This window comes from Myxocyprinus asiaticus, chromosome 1, assembly GCF_019703515.2.
Source record: "Myxocyprinus asiaticus isolate MX2 ecotype Aquarium Trade chromosome 1, UBuf_Myxa_2, whole genome shotgun sequence".
In the NCBI taxonomy this organism is placed as follows: Eukaryota; Metazoa; Chordata; class Actinopteri; order Cypriniformes; family Catostomidae; genus Myxocyprinus; species Myxocyprinus asiaticus.
Window position 1 is genome coordinate 42330502 of NC_059344.1, and position 7970 is coordinate 42338471.

The following is a 7970-nucleotide window of genomic DNA, read 5'->3' on the forward strand; positions in this document are numbered from 1 at the left end:
TCCCGGAAGTGCATGAAGAGCTGACAAGGTCACGGGAGGCACTTTTTACTGCCCAGTCCCGATCCTTTCAGCTTCCCCGCTCTCACTACCCTCGATGGTGGGGTGGCCAAGGGTTATTCGGCAATCCCCCGGTGGATAAAGGCGCTCGCGGTGCACCTATGCCCGCAGAGCACCGCTACCTGGTGTGGGTGCACAAAGCCCCCATCCAAGGCCTGTAGGTTTACGTCATCTCTGATGGCCAAGGCCTACGGTGCCGCTGGACAAGCCGCCTCGGCCCTGCACGCCACGGCTCTCCTGCAAGTCCGCCAAGGCGCTAAAGGAACTGCACGAGGGTAGTTCTGCCCTGGGATTGATGCAGGAACTGCGCTCGGCGACCGACCTCGCTCTCCGAGTGACAGAGGTCACGGCACGGTGCACAGCTGCTATTGAATCATCTCCATAATAACAGTGTAAGCATCTCTGTCTCATCTCTTCCACGACGACCTCGCTCTCCGAGTGACAGATGTCACGGCACGGTCTCTCGGGTGGACGATGGCCACACTAGTGGTCCAGGAGCGCCACCTTTGGCTCAACCTGGTCGAAATGGGTGAGGCCGACAAGACATGATTCCTTGCTGTCCCCATTTCCCAGGCGGGCCTATTCGGCGACACCGTCGAGGACTTTGCCCAGCAGTTCTCGATGGTAGAGCAGTAGATGGATGCTAGCCAGCATATCCTGCCCCGGCACGGCTCAAGATCCCGCACCCTATCTACTCATCGCCAAGGGCGTCCCCCTGCGGTGACTGCACCGGCTCCGCTGCAGCCCTCCCCTTCGACCTGGCCCCGGCGTGGAGCCCACCGAAGGAAGCAGACGCCACCCGTCTCGTGGCTGCCCAGAACCCGTGAAAGGCTTCAATCGCCCTTGAGACGGGCGACCCAGGGACAACGAAACCCGCTGCTCTGGAGCTGGTAAACAGATCTTCATCTTTTTGTTACCTTTTGCATTTAATTGCGCTGCATGCCCAAGTGGCTGCAGTACTCAAGAGCTCAGCAAGCGTGGTTTCCTTGTTCCCTGGGTCACATATCCGGTGCGTACGGCTGGCATCACGACCACCGTCCACCACTCCATTTGGCAGGTTGGCGCTCCAGCGGGGTCTCCCGCCCTGAGCGCCCAGCTGTGGCACAAATCTGCCCCCGATGTGACAGTCTCCACGGGTCACGAGGACAGGCCTCTTCCTCCCCCGTCCCAGGCTGTTCCGGGGGTGGTCACAAGGAGCCAGGTAAGTGCTTCGATGTCCTCGGACTCAGCACGCCCACGACGTGGTGTGGCACCTCGAGCTCCGCCCCACCGCGAGACCCTTGCCGGTACATCTGATTACGTTGTCCCTTTGGTCCCCCTTGCGCGGAACATGGACGCATGGCTTGCGCCTTCCAGTCCGTCATGAGGGCTGGTCCGAACCGTCCGACTCGGCTGCGCGATTCACTTCGCCGGGCATCCGCCCAGGTTCAGCGGTGTCCACTTCACCTTGGTGAAAGACGAAAATGCTGCTACCTTGCGTGGAGATCGCTACCCTCTTACGGAAGGACGCGATAGAACCTGTCCCTCTAGCCGAGATGAAGAAAGGGTTTTACAGCCCCTACTTCATTGTACCGAAAAAAGGTGGTGGGTTGCGGCCAATCTTGGACCTGCGAGTACCGAACCGGGCTTTACACAGACTCCCGTTCAAGATGCTGACGCAAAGACGCATTCTAGCAAGCGTCCGGCATCAAGATTGGTTCGTGGCGGTAGACCCGAAGGATGCGTACTTTCACGTCTCGATCCTTCCTCAACACAGACCCTTCCTGCGGTTCGCGTTCGAGGGTCAGGCGTATCAGTACAAGTCCAAGGGAGTCCAACAGTACAAGGGAGGTGGGCATTCGCATTCTCAACTATCTCGACGACTGGCTAATCTTAGCTCACTCTCGAGACGTGTTATGCGCATACAGGGACCTGGTGCTCTCACACCTCAGCCGACTAGAGCTTCGGGTCAACTGGGAAAAGAGCAAGCTCCTCCCGGTTCAGAGCATCTCTTTTCTCGGTTTGGAGTTGGACTCGGTCTCCTTGATGGTGCACCTTACGAACGAGCGCGCCCAGTCGGTGCTGGCCTGTTTGAAGGCGTTCAAACAGAAAACAGCGGTTCCACTGAAACTTTTTCAGAGGCTCCTGGGGCATATGGCATCCTCGGCGGTGGCCACCCCGCTCGGGTTGATGCATTTGAGGCCGCTTCAGCACTGGCTCCAGACTCGAGTCCTGAGACGGGCATGGCGCCACGGGACACACCGCGTCAGTCTGTCACCGTCTTTTCAGCCCTTGGACCGACCTCTCGTTTCTACGAGCAGGTGTTCCCCTAGAACTGGTCTCCAGGTGCGTTGTGGTCACGACAGACGCCTCCAAAACGGGCTGGGGTGCTGTTGGCAACGGGCACGCAGCCGCCGGCCTCTGGACGGGTCCGCGGCTGCATTGGCACATCAACTGCCTCGAGTTACTGGCAATTCTGCTCGCCCTGCGGAGGTTCCGGCCGTTGATCCAGGGCAAGCACGTGCTAGTTCGGACAGACAGCACAGCAGTAGTAGCATATGTCAACCGCCAAGGTGGTCTGCGCTCCCGCTGTATGTCACAACTCACCCGCCGTCTCCTCCAACGGAGTCAGCAGCACCTCAAGTCGCTGCAAGCCACTCACATCCCGGGCAACCTCAACACTTCGGCGGACGCGCCGTCACAACAGGTTACCCTCAAGGGAGAGTGGAGACTCCACCTTCAGGTGGTCCAGCTGATTTGACAGGCACAGGTGCACCTGTTCGCCTCCCAAGAATCCTCCCCACTGCCCGCTCTGGTACGCCCTGACCGAGGCCTTCCTCGGCATAGATGCGCTGGCACACAGCTGGTCCCCTGGCATTCGCAAATATGAGTTTTCCCCCAGTGAGCCTGTTTGCACAGACCCTGTGCAAGGTCAGGGAGGACGAGGAGAAGGTCGTCCTGGTAAGCACCCTACTGGCCCGCCCAGACGTGGTGCTCGGACCTCACGCTCCTTGCGACAGCTCCCCCCGGGCAAATTCCCCTGAGGAAGGACCTTCTTTCTCAGGGAAGGGGCACCATCCGGCACCTGCGCCCAGACCTCTGAAATCTGCATGTCTGGCCCCTGGATGGGACGCGGAAGACCTAAGCTGTCTCCCACCTGCGATGGTAGACACGTTCACTCAGGCTAGGGCTCCCTCTATGAGGCGCCTGTATGCCTTTAAGTGGCGTCTGTTCGCTAAGTGGTGTTCTTCCCGTCGGGAAGACCCCCAGAGATGCGCAGTCAGATCAGTGCTTTCCTTCCTGCAAGAGAGGTTGGAAGGGAGGCTGTCCCCTTCCACCTTGAAGGTGTACGTTGCTGCCATAGCAGCACACCACGACCCAGTCGACGGTAAGTCCTTAGGGAAGCATGATCTGATCATCAGGTTCCTAAGAGGCGCCAGGAGGCTGAATCCCTCCAGGCCGCGCCTCGTTCCCTCATCGGACCTCTGTAGTTTTTCAGGGTCTACAGAGAGCCCCCTTTGAGCTTTGCAGTCAGCCGAGCTTAAGGCACTCTCCTTGAAGACTGCCCTCCTGACTGCGCTCACTTCCATCAAGAGGGTAGGTGACCTGTAAGCGTTCTCTGTCAGCGAAACGTGCCTGGAGTTCGGTCCGGGCTAATCTCACGTGATCCTGAGACTCCGACCGGGCTATGTGCCCAAGGTTCCCACCACTCCTTTTAGGGACCAGGTGGTGAACCTGCAAGCGCTGCCCCAGGAGGAGGCAGACCCAGCCCTGTTGTTGCTGTGTCCGTTGCGTGCTTTACGCATCTATTTGGATCGCACGCAGAGCTTTAGAGTCTCTGAGCAGCTCTTTGTCTGCTTTGGTGCAGACAAAGGAAGTGCTGTCTCCAAGCAGAGGATCGCCCACTGGCTCATTGACGCCATAACTATGGCATATCTCGCCCAAAACATGCCGCCCCCGGTAGGGCTACGAGCCCATTCTACCTGTGGTGTAGCGGCTTCTTGGGCCCTGGCCAGAGGTGCCTCTCTAATAGACATTTGCAGAGCAGCGGGCTGGGCAACACCCAACACCTTTGCAAGGTTCTACAACCTCCGGGTGGAACCGGTTTCGTCCCAGGTAGTGGCACGCAACACAAGCGGATAAGCCCAGGATAGCCGGCCGGGTGTATCGCTTGCACATAGCGCCTTCCACCTCCTTTTGAGCTGAAGACATGCGCTGTTAATTCCCAGTAGTGTTCACAAAAGTTGTTCCCTGGTTGACTTCCTCCGAGCCCTGTGGCAGTCGAGTTTTCAGAGAAACTCGCTGCCGGCCCAGTACACGTGCTAACTAAGAGCCCGGTTCTGGGGTAGGTGCTCCGCATGTGGCGGTTCCCTGTAAGGCTAACCCCATGTGATTTATATCTTCCGCTAATTCATTTCCCTGCTGGCAAACTGTGTCTTCCTTGGGCAGAGCCCCTCTGCCCCAGTCTCCATGTTGTAGTAACTCCTCCTCCATTGGGCAGGATCTACCTTGAAGGCTCTCCACATGGTTGGAAAGATCATGTGATGTATTCTTCCACTTAAATATCCCCCCCTCTCTTGGGGCGAGGTGTGGTCTCCGCAGTGTCCTCCCCTTGGGAGGGACACCCCCCGACTTGACCTGGTGGCCCAGTCGGATAATCCCCCTTCTCTTATAGGGAGTGGAAAAAGAGAAGGGGAAAGAGGCCACGACTGGGTTAAGCCTGTCTCTATCTCTGGGTAGTCGACTTGTCCCCAAAAAGGGCCGTTCGACACTCATAACTGTGTTGGGGGAGGTTACGTGTCGACCTGGTGTGCTGGCTATGAGGCACACAGCAAGTCTGCCCACCACACACCGCCAGTTCACGTAACACAGTTCAGCCTTGTGGCATTTTGTATAGGGACCCCTAGTGCCACTACATCGACACCAACGTCGAGTGAGTGACAGATAGGGAACGTCATGGTTACTGGTGTAACCTCCGTTCCCTGATGGAGGGAACGAGACGTTGGTCCCTCCTGCCACAACGCTGAACTACCCGCTGAAATGGCCGGACCTTATATCGGCTCCTCAGCGTAAAACCTGAATGAGTAATTTTTAGCTCCTTTTATACCCGTATGTTCGGGGGAGTGGCATGCAAATACCACTCACCAATTTTCATTGGCCTTTTATCAAAGGACAGAGGTGTCTCGTGCTCCCAAGAGTGACCCCTAGTGTCACTACATCGACTCTAACGTCTCGTTCCCTCCATCAGGGAACGGAGGTTACACCAGTAACCATGACGTTTGTGTCAGATGGATTTGAAACAACATGAGGGTTAGTACATTATGACAAAATTTTCATAATTGGGTGAACTTTTTATTTTATTTTATTAGAAAATATATAACTTTATATAACATGTTTCATATTTTACTGAAAAATTCAAATGTTTTATTAAAAACTAAACTGAACAACGATTATGAATTTTAATTCTTCTTCCTTAAATTCAAATTTGAACTGCAATTCTTCTAAATATTTGCTACATCAATTCAAATTAATTTCAAATGCCGAAATTAAATTGGAATTGAATTAGCATTCTAAATTCAATTTTGAATGGTGCACAACCTTGTTAATTAAACAACAGTTTATATGCTCAAAGAATATAATCTAAATGACTCCAGAGTTATGGGGAAGTTGGGCATTGAAACTTAATCTGTGTTTTGAGTGCTTCACTGTTTTATCTCTGTCTGACTGCAGTCAAGTGAATCCTCCTGTTCTTGATGGAGGAATATGGCAGAAGTGACACAGCGGATAAGAGAGCTCCAGCCTTGGTCAGAGTAAAGTCATTTATTTCTGTTGACCTGCTCGGTCAAGTGGATTAAGCTGAGCCTCTCGTTTCACTCTCTTTCTTTACAACCCCTGCCCCATTCTTCCCATTCCATCTCCCTCCCTTTCTTTTTCCCTTGCTGAGTGCTGACACCATTCCTGCAATTACAGCACACAGTATGGATGATCGGACTCAGATTTTGCTCTGTTACAAGAGTCAAGACCTCTTTCCTCATGCTGACACCATTAAGCTGTCCTTTTGGAGGAGGGGTTTAAAGTGTTGACAGCAAAACTTGCTGTCCTTCAGCCATTCTACAGCTGTATAAAAGGCCTTCTGATAAGCCCTGATTACTTCCCAATGTTGAAGGGTTAAGGCATTACAAAGGACATTGGGAGATCTGACCTGGCTCACATTTAACAGGTCTCTAGCTTTCTGACTCCATCGCATGGATTTGATAGAGGCCATTATTAAAAGTTAATTTAATCTTAAGATCAGAAAACATTTTGTTAGCACCAGCAGCACCTGGTGTTAGACAGGGTATGCCTTAATTCACAAGATTTCCCAGAACCATCGACACAAAGCGTGAAGCGCTGTGTAGAAAGCGCTGACAAAAGAAGATATCAAGCAACTAGAATTGAGCTCCATACAAGTAGTATCTTCTTCTGAGGCCTGAAAGCAGAAGTTACACAAAAGGTGGATAGCACAGAATTTGTATAATCGCTGGAAGTGCACAGGAGTTTGTTTAACGCAGATTTAATCCAGCCTTCCGTCTCTGCCTGGAGCTCTTAATCTCTTTACAGCTAATGTTATCACATGATAACTGACTCTTCACTGATTAATTTCCAACAGTGCAACTGAAAGAACTGCTGAATTACCATTGGTGTGTAGCCTGCTTGATGGAAAGTAATACTTTACATTATTTGATTTTCTGCATGCATTTATTAGATTTCAAGAAATGTGCTATTCAATATTTCGAAGAGAGTACCCAAACTTTCATGTAGAGGAATAGTTCACAGAAAAATTTTAATTATGCCATTTTTTGCTTACCATCATGTCATTCCAAACCCATATGACTTATATTCTTCCATGTAAAACAAACAGAAGACTTTTCACCATAAAATGAAAGTAAACAGGTACTCCATACTGTCAAGCTTGGAAAAGGATGAAAAAATAAGTCTTCTGAAGCCATACGATCACTTTGTGTGGTGAACAGGCTGAAGTTTTTGAATCGATATTCACTCTCAAATCAGATCATTTATCAACTCCAGTATACAGTGCACAAATAAAATATGGTAACTTCATCAATAACATCAAACCTCATTGGTTCTTGTGTCATGACGTTTGTTCACGAGATAAGCAAGAACCAATGAGGCTTGATGTTATTGACGTAGTCACCGTATTTTATTTGGGCTTTGTAAAGAGTTGATTAATGTGTTGATCAATGTTACATAGACTACTGTTATTACACTTTTAACTCATTATCAACGGCAACGGACATCAGTGATCACAACATTCTTTCAATTATCCCCTTTTGTGTTCTACAGAAGAAAAAGTAATAGTTTTGAAATGACACAAGGTCGAGTAAATAATAACAGATTTCTGTGTGTTGGGGGGGATGTTAACACCGCCTGTTTCAGATCAGTTGAGGTCTCACAACAATTCAAAAAAATTCTAGGGACAGTCGGTGTGGTCGGCAGTGGAGGGAGGGGAGAAGGGTGAGTGAACTCAACAACTGTCTATCTGATCCAATCAGCTTTATTTCACTAATGCAGTTAACAGCATCAACAATTCTCACAATTGCTCGTAACAAAATGCACAAATAAATTATTCAGTGTTTTGTAAGCTCACAAAACATTACACGGAGAAACACAGGTCATTTTACTGTATATCTGTAACTTAATTAGCAAATGAATACCAAGCCGTAGAACTCTGTATCGAAAATATGAGAATGCTTTTTAAATTTTATATAGCTTTTAAGACATTGATTCAAAAATATAAGTGCTTAGATCGGTTTACACACTCACATTAAGGATGGATGGATTACGTTTTTGTGTTTGAGACTATCAGTATAAACTGCAGCTCAAACGAGCCCCAGTCCACCTCACCACATTGGTCGAAACTCTCACGTAATAAA